The sequence below is a fragment of the Pleurodeles waltl genome, chromosome 4_1 (genome assembly GCF_031143425.1).
Source record: "Pleurodeles waltl isolate 20211129_DDA chromosome 4_1, aPleWal1.hap1.20221129, whole genome shotgun sequence".
Lineage (NCBI taxonomy): Eukaryota > Metazoa > Chordata > Amphibia > Caudata > Salamandridae > Pleurodeles > Pleurodeles waltl.
The window spans coordinates 624075348-624093144 of NC_090442.1; the positions used below are offsets into that span (position 1 = coordinate 624075348).

General features: G+C 47.3%; 1 protein-coding gene across 13 annotated transcripts in view; it reads left to right on the plus strand.

The window, feature by feature from the left end:
* Positions 1-17797, plus strand: part of SLC16A7 (solute carrier family 16 member 7) — a 475851-nt gene that overhangs the window by 129043 nt on the left and 329011 nt on the right. For 2 of the 13 annotated variants that reach the window (XM_069229058.1, XM_069229061.1), the window contains exon 3: positions 10093-10131. The exons of the other annotated variants lie outside the window; for them this stretch is intronic. The gene's annotated coding sequence lies outside the window, so the exon portion shown is untranslated. The remainder of the gene's footprint in view (positions 1-10092; positions 10132-17797) is intronic. 13 annotated transcript variants of the gene reach the window in all.

Genomic DNA, 17797 nt, shown 5'->3' on the forward strand with positions numbered 1-17797 from the left:
GGTTCTACTGGGCCTCCTGACTTTTGGCTACAGCCACAAACTGATTTAATGACTCTAAATCGGCGGTGCAAATAATCACTGACAACCTTCCATATAGGTACGAACGGTGGGAAGTGGTGCTAGGTAGGAGCTTCCAAAACAGGGATTGGACAATAGGGCTGGAAGAGGTTCACAAGGTCTCACATAACACACGCTTCAAATATACACAATTCACTTACATATATACCACCTACCTGATCCCTCACTGAATAAACATTATGAGAAATAGAGCACATGCAGTGCCCTAGGTGTGTATTGGATGATGCTGGGTTCATGCACATGGTGTGGGACTGCCCCGTGATCCAGCATTTTTGGCACTTAGTAGCAGCTGATGTGACTCGTACATTGAACAGACAGAGCATCCACTCCATAAAGATCTGCCTGCTGGGGGTCCACCCGAGAAATAAGCTACGTAAGTTGGGGGACACATTCTTAGAATTAGTCATGGTCCTGGTGAAATGGGAGATAGGGCTCCACTGGAGGTCACAGGATGGTCCTCCAGATATCCACTGGCGCTCATCACTGGAGTTGTGGGACATAGCAGAGGTTGTGGCATTACAAAACTAGAAGAGGTCAGAGGTGAGGGTTGCAGAAGCAATCCATTGCTGGACTATGGCTAGTGTGCTAGAGGCTTTCTTGGCAGAGGCGGGGACAGGACCCCGGCTCAAGACCCTGCTGATGTGTAGAACTGGGCATAGGGGATCAGCGGGGTGGAAGTGGGAACCTGTGGCTTTCTCTTTCTCCCTCCGCCCCTTCTTCATATAAGTAGGACATTGCGGGCCCCCAGCGGAACAGTAGAGGGGCTCCTTAATATCCTCCCCCTGTGGTTCCTGCAGCCCCACTGTATGTACGTTCCTTCTTCTTTCCCACCTCCCAGCCCCAACACACAAAACCCCTTTAGGATATAAACTTCTCAGTACTAGTCTACAAGATCTCATTAGACACAATTTAGGTATGAATAAACATATTGCCCCACCACGGAATGAATCTGTGTTTGTGTTTCCTAGTTCTTGTTGTTCAACACTTCCTTGATACTCTACCGTGGATCACCAGCCTCAGGTGTCACCTGGATGATGAGACCAACCTGGGGGTGGGCACCACTTCATAATCTTGACAAAGAAGTGAGGGACACCCTACATTTATTCAGAATCATTGAAATGCTGTCCATGTATGATGGGTGTGCCTACCCTGCCTTGCTTATGCACGTTACCTGTTTATTGGATGAAAAATCAATATAAATTTATTTGGAAAAAACTAGGGCTTTTCTAAGGAACATCGCCATAGCAGATATTTGTAAAGGTGCCGCATGATTCACTCCACACATGTTTACAAAGAATTATATGTTGTGTGGACATTCTTGCAAGGCAGCAAGCCATAGTTTGTCAAACTGTCCTGAGGACCATGTTTCAGACCTCTGCACCATCCACTGGCTAGCCACCACTTAGCAGAGTATTGCTTTACAGTCTATATAGAGCATGTGTATCTATAGTCACAAAATGCCACAAATGGATTATGTTACTTACATTGTAAACATCTGTTAGTTGCATATAGTACTGTAGATTCACCTGCGCCCACCTTCCTCCCACAAAGCCAGTGTTTGCTACAGATATTTTATACTTTCATATTACTCTCTTTCTACATGCATGGTCACTAATCTGTTTTACTCACTACTCCATATCTAATCTCACCCGTGTGGCACAAATCAATCTGACAATGGAATTGGTGCCAATGCTTATCCACGACCAGAGGAAGAGTCTACGAGGCCTTGTGAATTGAAAGATTTATTAAAAAAACACAAGTTGCAATTGTCCCAGCTCAACACTAGATGAACATAATCCCGTTCCGCTGTTACCTAGATAGCACAGGACACTACCCAATCACGGCTAATGCCCCATAGCGAATGCCACTTGCATAACCTACAAGCCAATACCTTTTTGAAGCTACCTTGAAGTTAGGACAGAATTATTGAGCCCTGGCGAGAGGTGGGTGAGCGTAATTCTGTTTAGGGAATAAAATCATGTTTCATGTTTAAACCGGTTTGTAGATGTCACGCAGAAATGTCTACATGTACCTCAATTTAGGATTTTGAGGTATGTTTTGTACAGAAACTCTTTTATTTTATGACCCGTTTATTCCAAGGAATTTAGGTGGTGCCAGTGGTGTCCATACCTGACCTTATCCGTGAATGAGCAGTATTTTGTGCCACATGACTAGGATTAAATCGGAACCCTGTGCGTAGGCTATTTGCACTGAGTGCTTTCTCCTGTACGTTTATTCGTATGGGGTAGGTACATTTGTTTCTGCCTTGGGACCTAAAATGGGGTTTATGTTTTAACTTAGTCGAACATTCCTGCCCAAAGGGGGCTGGCTGCTCCTAACTATGCATGTCTCCTTTTCTTACCTGCTAATAACCCCTGAGGGCTGTGCCTTGCTTCAAGAGTTGAGGGATGTTTAACACTTCCTTGATACTCTACCGTTGATCACCAGCCTCAGGTGTCACTGGGATGATGAGACCAACCTGGGGGTGGGCACCATGTGTCTGCCCATAGCCGTAATTGGGCATTGTGTTGTACCACTTCTTTTAACCAAACATTCTAACTTTACAAAAGCTACGTGGACCAGGGGTGGTGTGTCATTTATTGAGTCAATCAGCTGTAATAAATCTGGACACCAACTTACAGCACGAAGGACATGGACTTCTCCCACTATACACTGGATTAGACATGTAGAACTCCCTGGCATTTGTCTAAGATCGTGTAGCTAGGTCGTTCTTCAGTCGCTAGCCACTAATCGAACAGGGTGCGAGGGCGGGTCCACACATTTTTGGGCGCAGAGCACTATACACATTTTAGGTAACAATATCAGCCACTGCTTCTGCTCTCAGCCAGTCTTCCCAATGCTAGAGATAAAGTCCTTTAGGACTCTCCTTCAAGTAACAACGACAAAAGAATGAACCCATATGCTATTGACCAAAATAGTGCAATCTGCTGAAATCGTCAGGTTGCCCATACCTTACAAAATCTGTGAAATGATCAAAAATACCTAATCCCACTTTCTTCTGTTTCCACGACTAGTCTGTGTTTCCAGACTAAAACATGTTTCATAATGAGTAGTAGGCTGGGAAGCCTTATTATTTGAAAACGTGAAAGCATCTGAAATCAGAATATAAATGTTTTACAGTACACTGATATTTTTCCCTAAGTGGTGGCAATGTTCTTTGTTAAATTGCGCTGTCTCACATGACTGTCGCCTGATTACTGCCTGCATAGTTTTATCTCACTTTTATCTGTTGCATTCTACTGCATTTTTCCGGATATGGCTAGTTTAAGTGACTCAGCAGAGTTAGTTTGACGACTTTATTACGATAAATGACAGAACGAATTTTGAACTTTAGAAAAGCACGGAACTGACAGATGAATATCTCCTCTTCACTGACCTCTCGGGGCTATGAGAAAATTGTTTCACCGGTCTGGCAGCCTCCCCTCCCCCCGTCTTTTGATAAAAAGTCTGCACATTTAAGGTTTGCATTGAATACATTCAGGAACTTTGACTGAATCCAAAACACAGAACAGAAATCATGCATTAATTTAACTTCACTGTAAACTTTGTGAATGTATTGCAAGAGTTTATTTTGCAGCTCACTCGAGCTCATTGGCTATTCAGTTGTGTAGACAGGATTTCGTAGCCACACCCCACATCACAAAGCATCACAAAACTCTTGTGGCCATTCGACCTTTATGGAAACACCAAACCCCAACTTTTTCACCCTTTAATCCCTTCGCTGCCAGGCCTTTTCCCCCCTCAGGAGCCAGGCCTTATTTTGCCTATTTGGGGCAGTTCACGCTTAGGCCCTCATAACTTTTTCTCTACATAAGCTATCCACGCCTAATTTGCGTCCTTTTTTTCCAGCGTCCTAGGGATTCTAGAGGTACCCAGAGTTTGTGGATTCCCCTGAAGGAGACCAAGAAATTACCCAAAATACAGGGAAAATTTCGTGTTTTTTTTCAAAATGAAAAAAGGGCTGCAGGAGAAGGCTTGTGTTTTTTTCAGTGAAAATGGCATCAACAAAGGGTTTAGTGTGCTAAAATCACCACCATCCCAGCTTTCAGGAACAGGCAGACTTGAATCAGAAAACCCAATTTTTCAACAAAATTTTGGCTTTTTACTGGGACATACCCTATTTTAACGATTTTTTTGTGCTTTCAGCCTCCTTCCAGTTAGTGACAGAAATGGACGTGAAACCAATGCTGGATACCGGAAAGCTAAACATTTCTGAAAAGTAGGCAACATTCTGAATTCATCAAGGGGTAATTTGTGTAGATGCTACAAGGGTTTCCTACAGAAAATAACAGTTGAAATGAAAAAGTATTGAAAATGAGGTAAACAAACAGACATTTTTCTCCACGTTTTACTCTGTACCTTTTTGCTGCAATGTCAGATTTTTTAAAGCAATATACCGTTACGTTTGCTGGACTCTTCTGGTTGCAGTGATGTATAGGGCTTGTAGGTTCATCAAGAACCCTAGGGACACAGAGCCAATAAATGAGCTGCACCTTGCAATGGGTTTTCATTCTATACCGGGAAAACAGCAATTCATTTGCTGAAATATAAAGAGTGAGAAATAGGTATCAAGAAAACCTTTGTATTTCCAAAATGGGCACAGGATAAGGTGTTGAGAAGCAGTGGTTATTTACACATCTCTGAATACCAGGGTGCCCATATTAGCATATGAATTACAGGCCATTTCTCAAATAGACGTCTTTTTTACACACTGTCTTACATTTGGAAGGATAAAATGCCGAGAAAGATAAGGGGCAAGACACTTGTTTTGCTATTATGTTTTCCCGCAAGCCTCCCGATTAAAAATGGTACCTCACTTGCTTGAGTAGGCCTAATGCTCGCAACAGGAAACGCAACATGGATACATCACATTTTTACAGTGAAAGCTGACGTGTTTTTTGCAAAGTGTCTAGCTGTGGATTTTGGCCCCTAGGGAAACCTACCAAACCTATGCATTTTTAAAAACTAGACACCAAGGGGAATCCAAGATGGGGTGACTTGTTGGGCTCTCACCAGATTCTGTTACCTAGAATCCTTTGCAAACCTTAAACTTTGGCCAAAAAAACAAGTTTTCCTCACATTTCGGTGACAGAAAGTCCTGGAATCCGAGAGGAGCCACAAATTTCCTTCCACCCAGCGTTCCCCCAAGTCTCCTGATTAAAAGTGGTACATTACTTGTGTGGGTAGGCCTAGCACCTGTGACAGGAAGTGCCTCAAAACACAACGTGGACACATGACATTTTCCGAAAGAAAACAGAGCTGTTTTCAGCAAAGTGCCTAGCTGTGGATTTTGGCTTCTAGCTCAGCTGTTACCTAGGGAAACCCACCAACCTATGCATTTTTTTAAACTAGACACCAGGGGAATCCAATATGGGGTGACTTGTGGGGCTCTCACCAGGTTCTACTACCCAGAATCCTTTGCAAACCTAAACATTTGGCAAAAAAAAAACCTTTTTCCTCTCATTTCAGTAACAGAAAGTTCTGGAATCTGAAAGGAGCCACAGATTTCCTGCCACCCAGCATTCCCCCAAGTCTCCTGATAAAAATGGTACCTCACTTGTGTGGGTAGATCTAGCGCCGGCAACCAGGAAATGCCCCAAAACACAACATGGACACATCACATTTTCCCAAAGAAAACAGAGCTGTTTTTTGCAAAGTGCCTAGCTTTGGATTTTGGCCTCTAGCTCAGCCGGCACTTACGGAAACCCACCAAACCTATGCATTTTTTTAAACTAGACACCAGGGAAATCCAATATGGGGTGACTTGTGGGGCTCTCACAAGGTTCTGTTACCCAGAATCCTTAGCAAACCTCAACATTTGGCAAAAAAAAAAAAACTTTTTCCTCTCATTTTGGCAACAGAAAGTTCTGGAATCTGAGAGGAGCCACAAATTTCCTTTATGTAAGTACGAGACAGTCAATGATATTGAAACCTGAGCATATGAGTTACAAGGAGTTCCAGGGTGGTTCCACACCCAGCCACAGGGTGTGTAGGTTGTGAGCCAGCTGGTCCACAATGGATAAATACAGTTGAAAGAACCACAGCACATCCAATTATTCCAAATATTGTCCTTTATTCTTCTTTAGTTACCCATTGAGTAAAACATTCGCTACAATGTTCCATGTACAAACAGCCGACACGTGTTTCGTCGTAACAACGACTTTTTCAAGGCTTGTTGATATAGTATATGGTATTCAAACTGTGCCAAATCATGTCCATATTGTGGTATTCAAAGTGGAAATTCTTTTCCCATATGAGGGTATGTTGTGTTGAATTCTGGGGTACACTTTAGGACTATATCAAAGGTCGTACCTGGACCATGGTAAGTCCAACCGTAGAGTCGTCCGTGTGAGCTCGTAAATCACTTCGAGTATGCCCCAAAACACAGCGTGAACACATCTCATTTTTTGACAGAAACGCATCAGGAAACGCAACATGGACACATCACATTTTTACACTGAAATCTGATGTGTTTTTTGCAAAGTGCCTACCTGTAGATTTTGGCCTCTAGCTCAGCCGGCACCTAGGGAAACCTACCAAACCTGCACATTTTTTAAAACTAGACACCTAGGGGAATCCAAGATGAGGTGACTTGTGGGGCTCTCACCAGGTTCTGTTACCCATAATCCTTTGCAAACCTCAAAATTTGACCACAAGAACATCTTTTCCTCACTTTTCGGTTACAGAAAGTTCTGGAATCTGAGAGGAGCCAAAAATTTCCTTCCACTCAGCGTTCCCCCAAGTCTCCCAACAAAATGGTACCTCACTTGTGTGGGTAAGCCTAGTGCTCGCGACAGGAAATGCCCCAAAACACTATCTGGACACATCAAAATTATCAAATACAAAACTTCCTGTTTTTGCAGGGGGGCCACCTGCGGTTTTTGTCCTGGGCTCAGCAACCATCTAGGGAAACCTACCAAATGCAGACATTTCTAGAAACTAGACACCCAAGGGAGTTCAGGAAGGTGTGACCTGCTTGGATCCCCCAATGTTTTCTTACCCAGAATCCTCACATTTAGCTAACAAATCACGTTTTTCCCACATTTCTGTGTGGGATCATTGCACCGGGACAAATTTCCTACCACCCAACTTTCCCCTCAGTCTCCTGGTAAAAATGATACCTCACTTGTGTAGGTGGGCCAAGTGCCTGTGACAGGGAAGAGCCAAAAACATGTTGAAATGGAGGGGGAACCAAAATGGGTCCAAAAGGGCAGTTTGAAAAAAAACATTTTTAGGCTGACAAGTGCAGCAGAACTTTTATCGGTATAGATGAGACAGTGTTGGGTGGTAGGAATTTTGTGGATTCCTGCAGATTCCTGATGTTTCCATCACAAAACTGTGGGGAAAATGTGTCCGGAAGTTTCCATCACAAAAATGTGGGGAAAATGTGTGATTTCCACCAAAGTTGGAGGTTTGCAGGGCATTGTGGGTAAGAAAATGGTGCGGGGTGCCTGTGAAGCACACCACTGTGGAATCAACCAGATGTTTAGTTTTCAGATGTATCTAGGTCTTATGGATTTTTCTACATGGCAGCGTCCCAAAGTCAAAAAAGTGCAGCCCTCACCATTCCAAGTGGGACGCTTTTGAGAGTTACCAAACTCTCATGGCTTAATGTAAAACTAGAACCCAAAATGATCAAATTTCCTCTTGCTTGCCATGGGATAGGATGTTTTAGTGTGCGGGGCAGAGCTGAAAGACTGTTACCCCCTTCAGTTGGGGTGGGGGCATAACCATGCCCATACTGGTTGGTAGCCACCACCCCACTATTTTTTTTATTTTGTTATACCCTGGCATCTAGTAGACTTTCCGCCCTTCCTTGGGAGCAGATTGGCCTAACAAAAATAGGTCGATCTGCCCCCAAGGGGGGCAGAAATGGCCTAAATACAATTTGCCCCCCAGGGGAGCGACCCTTGCCTAAGGGGTAGCTCCCCACACCTAAAAACATAAAGTAAATAAATATATATATAAATATATATCCCTGGTGTCTAGAGGTTGGCCAAATTATATTAGGCCGATCTGCCTCCGGAGAGAGCAGGAAAGGCCTAAAAATATTTTGCCCCCCCCCCCCCCCCGGGAGCGGCCAATGCCCAAGGGGACGCTCCCCTTATGCGTAAGGATAAAAAAAAAAATCCTAGTGTCTAGTGGTTTCTGCCCCCAGAGGGGCATAAATGGCGTTAAAATAATTTGGCCCCCCGGGGAGCGACCCTTGCCCAAGGGGTCGCTCCCCACATAAATAAATAAAATAAAATACAAAACATTTTTATCCCTGGTGTCTAGGGGTTTTCTGCCCCCGGGGGGGACGAAATGGACTACAAATATCCCCCCCCCCCCCCGGGGAGCAGCCTTTGCCCAAGGGGCCGCTCCCCTTATGCGTAAGCATAAAAAAAAAAAAAAATAACCCTGGTGTCTAGTGGTTTCTGCCCTCCTGGGATCAGAAATGGCCTAAAAATAATTTGGCCCCCCAGGGAGCGACCATTGCCTAAGTGGTCGCTTCCCAAATACAAAACAAAATATATATCCCTGGTGTCTAGGGGTTTTCTGCCCTCCCCCCCCCGGGGGGGGGGGGGCAGATATGGCCTAAAAATAATTTGGCACCCGGGGGAGCGGCCCTTGCCCAAGGGGCCGCTCCCCCTATGCGTAAGTATAATATAAAAAAAAATCCCTGGTGTCTAGTGGTTTCTGCACCCGGGGGGGCAGAAATGGCCTAAAATTAATTCCCCATTCCCCCCCGGGAGCGACCCTTGCTTGAGGCGTCGCTCCCCACACATTAAAAAATAAAGAAAAAAAATAATAATAATTATCCCTGTTGTCTAGTGATTTTCTGCCCCCCCGGGGCAGATCGGCTAATTATATTAGGCCGATCTTCCCCCAGGGGGAGCATAAATGGCCTAAAAATCAATTGCCCCCCCGGAGAGCAGCCCTTGCCCAAGGGGCCGCTCTCCTTATTGAAATGTACAAAAAAAATCCCTGGTGTCTAGTGGGCATTTCTGCTGCCAGATCACATCGCGATTGAGCAGCAGAAATGCTTCGAGAGACATGAAAGGAAAGGAAAGGTCTTTCCTTTCATGTCTCTCCCGCCCCACCTTCTGGTTGCAAGAGAAATGCAAAAGCGTTTCTCTTCCGGGATCGCGCTGGAAGCATGCTTCCAGCACGATCTGAGGTGACCTCTGCGCGCTGACGTCATCAGACGTCACTAGGGGGGTGGGAGGGTCCGGTGGTGGAAGGGGAAGTGATTCCCCTTCCATCCCGACTGGTGGGTGTGGGCCGGGTGCAGGATGAGCTGTTCTCGTCCGAGGCACACAGGAACCGTGTGCCTGGACGAGACCAGCTCGCCTGCAGCACCCAAGCAGTTAACTGCTTAGATGAAGTTATATATGTGATTAGATACATTTGCTTGATTAGTAAAAGAATATGTGTCTGGGTCCAAAGATTTACTTCCAGACAGCTAGCACTATGGCAGGTCAGGGTGCCAAATACAAAGCCTGCGTAGTCTAGATTCCACCTCATACCTCTTTCATTCACCTCCAGACACTCCATATCCCTTCATCTTACTCTTTCAGATACTTTTCTACCCCTGCTTTCTTTATTTGTTACTTTAGACAGCAATAAAAAAGTCAAGTAACTCTTGTGATTATGTTTCTGCTAGAAAAGGATCTGACTTTTGTATAGTGGCAGTTTTGATGCCATAAAGTAGCACAAAAGGTTTATATGCCTACTGAATGGATCAAAACTGTATTATATGTGACTAGCTGAGTGGATTAGTAAAGCCAGCCATTACCTGCGAGATACTACAAATGAAATGTATGTGCAAGGGGGGCTATGAAGAGATGAAATGCACTTTTGCTGGGTGGTAGAGGGGGAATCGGAAGAGGAGGTAATGGTAGTGGGAGAGTCAATAATGATTGTTGGACTGGGCACTAGAGGCGCTAAAGTCTGTGATGATTGGTATGTGACAAGGTGATGTAATAGTGTGTCTTTTTTTGTTTTTTTGAGTGTCTTGAGAGAACATGCTGATTGAGGGAAGAAGCAAAGGTAAGGTGACCTCTAGTGTTGCAGGTATCACACACACACACCCACTAGCAATTTTGTGACTGTCTACATAGGTTAGTTGTTAGAAATGGGGTTTTTGGTTGCCAGTCAGGTTACCCTCTGTCCAAGCAAAAGCCCTCACTCTAGTCAGGGTAAGTCACACACTATCCAAGATTATCCTGTGCCCACCCTCTGGTAGCTTGGCACGAGCAGTCAGGCTTAACTTAGAAGGCAATGTGTAAAGTATTTGTGCAATAAATCATACAATACCACCATATAGCACCACAAAAATACACCACACAGTGTTTAGAAAAATATATAATATTTATCAGGATAATTGTAGGTCAAAAAGAATAAAGATGCAATGGAAAATTGTAGAAATATCACAGGAAAGTGATATAAAGTGTCTTAAGTCTTTAGAATGTAACAAAAGTCTCTTTCAAGCACAAGTACCTGGTTCGGAGTGGAAAATCTCCTCAGAGGGCCACAGGAGAAGAGATGCGTGGAAAAAGGGTGTGTGCGTCGATTTCTCCTCAGCACACAAAGACTTGCGTCGTTCTTTTCCACGCGGGGAAGTCGGGCGTCGTTTTCCGGCGCGCAGACAGTCTCTTTTCGTGGATCGCGGGGATTACCAGATGTCCCGGGTCTGTGCGTGGATTCTCCGACTTGTTTTCCGGCTGCGCGTCGTTCTGCGGGGCTGCGCGTCGAAGTTTCGATCTCACGGTAGGCGTCGCGTCGATTTCTCCTTGGAAGTCGGGCGGCGTTGTCCTTGCGAGGCCGTGCGTCGAAATTTTGGTCTCACGGCAGGCGTCGCGTCGATTTCTCCTGGAAAGTCGGGCGGCGTTGTCCTTGCGAGGTTGTGCGTCGAAGTCTCGATCGTCCTGAGGGCGTCGCGTTGATCAGCGTCGGTGTGCGGCGTTTTTCTCGCCGCGAAACAAGCTGTGCGTCGAAATTTTCGGCGCACGGAGCGTCCAAGTGAAAGGAAGAAGTCTTTTTGGTCCTGAGACTTCAAGGAACAGGAGGCAAGCTCTATCCAAGCCCTTGGAGAGCACTTTCACAGCCAGACAAGAGTTCAGCAAGGCAGCAGGGCAACAGCAAGGCAGCAGTCCTCTGTAGAAAGCAGACAGGTGAGTCCTTTGAGCAACCAGGCAGTTCTTCTTGGCAGGATGTAGTTTCTGGTTCAGGTTTCTTCTCCAGCAAGTGTCTGATGAGGTAGGGCAGAGGCCCTGTTTTATACCCAAATGTGCCTTTGAAGTGGGGGAGACTTCAAAGAGTGGCTAAGAAGTGCACCAGGTCCCCTTTCAGTTTACTCCTGTCTGCCAGGGTCCCAGTAGGGGGTGTGGCAGTCCTTTGTGTGAGAGCAGGCCCTCCACCCTCCCAGCCCAGGAAGACCCATTCAAAATGCAGATGTATGCAAGTGAGGCTGAGTACCCTCTGTTTGGGGTGTGTCTGAGTGAATGCACAAGGAGCTGTCAACCAAGCCCAGCCAGACGTGGATTGTAAGGCACAGAAGGATTTAAGTGCAAAGAAATGCTCACTTTCTAAAAGTGGCATTTCTAGAATAGTAATATTAAATCCGACTTCACCAGTCAGTAGGACTTTGTATTACCATTCTGGCCATACTAAATATGACCTCCCTGCTCCTTTCAGATCAGCAGCTGCCACTTCAACAGTGTATGAGGGCAGCCCTAATGTTAGCCTATGAAGGGAGCAGGCCTCTCAGTAGTGTGAAAACGAATTTAGGAGTTTTACACTACCAGGACATATAACTACACAGGTACATGTCCTGCCTTTTACCTACACAGCACCCTGCCCTAGGGGTTACCTAGGGCACACCTTAAGGGTGATTTATATGTAGAAAAAGGGGAGTTCTAGGCTTGGCAAGTACTTTTAAATGCCAAGTCGAGGTGGCAGTGAAACTGCACACACAGGCCTTGCAATGGCAGGCCTGAGACAAGGAAAAAGGGGCTACTTAAGTGGGTGGCACAACCAGTGCTGCAGGCCCACTAGTAGCATTTAATTTACCAGCCCTATGCACATAAAGTGCACCTTACTAGGGACTTATAAGTAAATTAATAGTCCAATCAGGTATGATTCCAGGTTACCATGTTTTAAGGGAGAGAGCATATGCACTTTAGCACTGGTTAGCAGTGGTAAAGTGTGCAGAGTCTATAAACCAGCAAAAACAGTGTCCAAAAAAATGGAGGGAGGCAGGCAAAAAGTTAGGGGTGACTACCCTAAGGCTGTCAGGTCTAACATGTGTCCCCCCCAGCTGAAAGTGGGGAGAGCTACCCGACCTCCTGGGAGCTCTCATCGCTAAGGCGGAAGTACCTGGAGAGACCATCAGCATTGGCGTGGTCAACCCCTGGGCGATGTTCCACCGTAAAGTCCATCCCCTGTAGGGAAATGGACCACCTCAAGAGTTTTGGATTCTCACCCCTCATCTGCATGAGCCATCTGAGGGGCCTGTGGTCTGTCTGAACCCGGAAGTGAGTCCCAAACAGGTAGGGTCTTAGCTTCTTCAGTGCCCAGACCACAGCAAAAGCTTCTCGTTCAATAGCACTCCACCTCTGTTCCCGTGGTAACAGCCTTCTGCTAATAAAGACTACCGGTTGATCTCTGCCCTCCTCATTCAGCTGTGCTAGGACTGCCCCTATGCCATGCTCTGAAGCGTCTGTCTGCACGATAAATTCCTGGGAGTAGTCAGGGGCCATGAGTACGGGGGCCGTGCACATGGCTTCCTTCAGGGCGTCAAAGGCTTTCTGACAAGCCTCTGTCCAGTTCACCAACCTAGGTTGCTTCTTGGAAGTGAGTTCTGTCAAGGGTGTTACAATGGTACCATAGCCCTTGACAAATCGGCGGTAGTATCCTGTGAGGCCTAGAAAGGCTCTCACCTCCGTCTGTGTTCGGGGTGGTTGCCAGGCCTTGATAGTTTCAATCTTGGCCTGGAGTGGCTGCACCTTGCCACCACCCACTAGGTGTCCTAAGTACACCACGGAACCCTGCCCAATCTGGCACTTACTGGCCTTGATGGTCAGGCCTGCCTGTTGCAGGGCCTGAAGCACCTCCTTGAGGTGAAGCAGGTGTTCCTCCCAGCTGGAACTGTAGACAGCTATGTCATCCAGGTAGGCTGCACAGAAGGCATCCTTGCCAGCTAGGACCCCGTTAACCAACCGTTGGAAGGTAGCGGGGGCATTTTTCAACCCAAACGGCATCACCCGGAACTGGTAATGGCCATCCGGGGTTGAAAATGCGGATCTTTCCTTGGCCCCCTCAGTTAGGCCGATCTGCCAGTACCCTGAAGTAAGATCAAACGTACTCAGGAACTGGGCAGCGCCTAGCCTGTCCACGAGCTCATCAGCTCGGGGGATGGGGTGAGCATCCGTCCGTGTGACTGAGTTGAGACCCCGGTAGTCCACACAGAACCGGAGTTCTGGCTTCGCACCGGGGGCAGTAGCCTTAGGGACCAATACCACTGGGCTGGCCCAGGGACTACTGGATTTCTCAATGACCCCTAGAGTCAACATCTTGGAGACCTCCTCCTTGATGCTGGCCTTCACCTTATCCGACAACCTGTAAATTTTGTTTTTCACAGGGAGACTGTCACCGGTGTCAATATCATGAACACAGAGGTGGGTCAGCCCAGGAGTAAGGGAGAACAGGGGGGAGAACTGCTCCAACAGCTCATAACAGTCTCCTTTCTGATTTAGAGTCAGGGAGTCAGACAGAATGACCCCGCTTACTGACCCATCACCTTCTTGGGCAGAGAGGAGGTCGGGGAGAGGTTCACTCTCCTCTTCCGTTCCTTCATCTGTGACCAGAAGCATGTTGATCTCCGACCTCTCAAAATGAGCTTTTAGTCGGTTCACATGGAGCACCCTTAGGGGATTCCTAGGGGTTTTGAGGTCCACTAGGTAAGTGGCCTCCCCTTTCCGCTCCTTTATTTCAAATGGGCCAGACCAGCGGTCCTGGAGAGCTCTGGGCTCTACTGGCTCCATTACCCACACTTTGTCTCCAGGTTGAAACTCTACCAGGGTGGCCTTCTGGTCATACCATTGTTTCATCACCTCTTGACTGGCCTCAAGGTTATCTTGGGCTTCTTTCCAGAAGCGGGTCATCTGGTTGCGGAGGGCCAACATATAGCTGACCACATCCTGAGGGGGTGTCTTTGGAGCTTTCTCTAATCCCTCCTGGACAATGCTTAAGGGTCCCCTGACAGGGTACCCATAAAGAAGTTCAAAGGGACTGAACCCTACCCCTCTCTGGGGGACCTCTCTGTAAGCAAAGAGAAGGCATGGTAAGAGGACGTCCCACTTACGCCTCATGGCCTCGGGGAGGCCACCAATCATGCCTTTCAGGGTCTTGTTGAATCTCTCCACAAGACCATTCGACTGGGGGTGATAGGGTGTGGTGAACTTGTAAGTTACACCACACGCATCCCACAGAGACTTCATGTATGCAGACATGAAGTTAGTGCCTCTGTCAGACACTATTTCCTTGGGGAATCCCACACGGGTAAATATCCCCATCAGGGTTCTGGCCACCACCGGTGCAGTTACTGTCCTCAGAGGGATTGCCTCTGGGTAACGGGTGGCATGGTCCACCAAAACCAGGATGAACCTGTTGCCTAAGGCAGTTTTGGGGTCCAAGGGACCAACAATGTCGATGCCCACCCTTTCAAAGGGGGTGCCAACGACAGGAAGTGGAATCAGGGGGGTTTTAACCCTTTTTCCTGCTTTACCACTGGCCTGGCAGGTAGGACAGGACCTGCAGAACTTGTCTGAGTGTGTCCTCATTTTGGGCCAATAAAAGTGGGTGACAAGCCTGTTAAAGGTCTTGCCCTGCCCCAAATGTCCTGCCAGGGGAATGTCGTGAGCCAGACCCAGTAGGAAGGTTCGGTAACATTGGGGGACCACCAGCACACGTGCTGCCCCAAAGCCCGGAACCTTAGGCTCACTGTAGAGGAGATCATTCTCCCAATATAGGTGGTGATCGCCAGAGGCGTCGCCGGCTGCCTGGTTTGAGGCTTGTTTCCTCAAACCTTCTAGAGTGGGACATTCTTTCTGCGCCTTGCAGAATTCCTCCCTGGTGGGTCCACCCTCAACTTGCCAGCCAGCAAGCTCAGGTAAGTCACCTAGGGCGGCAATGTCTTCCCCAGTTGGCTCGGAAGCCTCCTCCTCAGGAGCCCCGTCAGCCACTGTGGGAACAGCTGGGGCCGGTTTCCCGCACCCCTGGTTCCTCCTCCTGGCAGCTCTCTGGGCCATCGTTCCAGGCTCCAGATGCCCTTGACTTCCCTCTCGGTCAGCCATGGACCGTGTGGTCATGCAGACCCACTCAGGTAACCCTAACATCTCCAGGTGAGACCTGAGCTCCACTTCTTTCCAAGCAGTGTGCTCAAGGTCGTTGCCTAACAGACAATCTACAGGCATGGCAGGACTCACAGCTACTTTCAGAGTACCAGAGACCCCCCCCCACTCAAAGGGAACCAGAGCCACTGGTAGGTGACTCTCGCGATTGTCAGCGACTCTGACCTGGTGGAATGTATTAGGTACTATCTGCTCTGCTGACACCAGCTGACTCTTGATAGTAGTCATACTGGCTCCTGTGTCACGCAGAGCCTCCACCCTCTGCCCATCAATGGTGACCCACTGCCGGTACTTGGAAGTATTTCTGGGCATGTGGGCCTTGGGCACCATTTCTCCTTCTCCCAGGGACACTAGGGAAATCTCTACCTGCTCCCCAAAGCTAGTTGGGTCCATCTCCCCCCCTAGTGCTACACTAGTCAACCCAGGTGCCTGTCCGGTAGTGGACGGTGCCCTCTTGGGGCACTGTGGATCGCCTTTGTAGTGACCATATTGGTAACACTCCATGCATTTGGGGCTAGATTTTCCTGACTTGTCAAATGTCCCTGGCTTTTTCCCAAATTTGGAAAAGGAAGGGTTGCCACCCCCTCCCTGGGAATTCTTTTGGGGGCCTTTAGAGAGTTCCTTATCTGTAAGTTTATCTCCCCCCTCTTTCCTCTGTTGGGAACCCTGACCACCTTTGTGGGAGTCCCCCCCAGGTACCTTTTTGGACACTCTGGTGCTAACCCAGAGGTCCGCCTCCTCAGCAAGCTTCCTGGGATCAGTCAGCTTACTATCCACTAGGTGCTGGCGCAAATCTGTATAAGTAACATTAAGCATATGCTCTCTCAGGATCAAGTCATATAAACCTTTATAATCTGCTACTTTGTTGCCCCGCACCCATCCATTCAGTGCCTTACTAGAGAAATCAAAGAAATCTACCCATGTTTGTGTTGTTTGTTTGGTGCTGTCCCTGAACCTCTGACGGTATCCCTCAGGGGTCAGCCCAAACTTGGCAAGTAAAGTGGCTTTCTGGAGTGGGTATGTGTTTTGATCCGGTGGATCCAATGTGAGAAGTGTGTCCCTCCCCAATGGCGGCACATACCCCCACATAGCTACCCCCCATTGCCCTTCAGGAACCTCATGAGCCCTTAGTGCAACTTCATAAGCAGCTAACCATTTATCTATGTCATCTCCCACCACAAAACTGGGCACCACATTTTTGGGTATACAAACCTTCTTTTCTCCAGCAGGTCCTGTCTGTATGCTGCCACCATTATTGCTGGATTCAGACTGTCTTGCCTTGATCTCCAGCTCCTTGAGACTCAGTTCATGAGCCAACAATAGTTTCTTTTCAGCCAAAGCTCTTTCAGCTTCCACTTGTTTGGCTGCTCTTTCAGCTTCTGCTTGTTTGGCTGCCCTTTCAGCTTCTGCTTGAATCTGTTTGGCTGTTCTTTCAGCTTCAATCTGTTTGGCTGCTCTTTCAGCCTCAGCTTGTTTGGCTTCTCTTTCTGCCCTCCTCTCCTCCTGTTGCACCTCAATTTTCAGTTTTGCCATTTGCAATTGGAACTCCCTTTCCTCTCTCCTTTCCTCTGCGGTCAGGCTTTGCATGGAGACACTGCTCCCTGGTCTGGAAGGGTGCACAATTGCAGTGGTAACACCATCCATAGATAGTGAAAATCCTTCTGAGGGGCCATTTTCTGGCTCCCCTTCCTCATCATCCTCTAAATGGGCTTCTGCCCAGGCCCTCAGCGCCACTTGAAAGTCCTCCTTTCTGGAGGCCCCTTGGGTGGGTACCCTTAATGCCCTGCAGAATCCTCTTAGTTGTTTGACCGTGTATGTATCCAACTGGACTAGGTCAAAGTCCCCTGTCTGAGACCCAGTCAGAGACATGTTGAGTGAGGATTTAGTTTTTGAAAATTGTCAGGAAAAAAACGGATTTTCAAAAAGAGATAAAAACCAAGTTGACCTTCAACTGTGGGTAGGTAGTGAAATACTTAGCTACTGTATGTCACTGCACAAATACAAGTCCTATCCTCACCGCTGATCACCAATGTTAGAAATGGGGTTTTTGATTGGCAGTCAGGTTACCCTCTGTCCAAGCAAAAGCCCTCACTCTAGTCAGGGTAAGTCACACACTATCCAAGATTATCCTGTGCCCACCCTCTGGTAGCTTGGCACGAGCAGTCAGGCTTAACTTAGAAGGCAATGTGTAAAGTATTTGTGCAATAAATCATACAATACCACCATATAGCACCACAAAAATACACCACACAGTGTTTAGAAAAATATATAATATTTATCAGGATAATTGTAGGTCAAAAAGA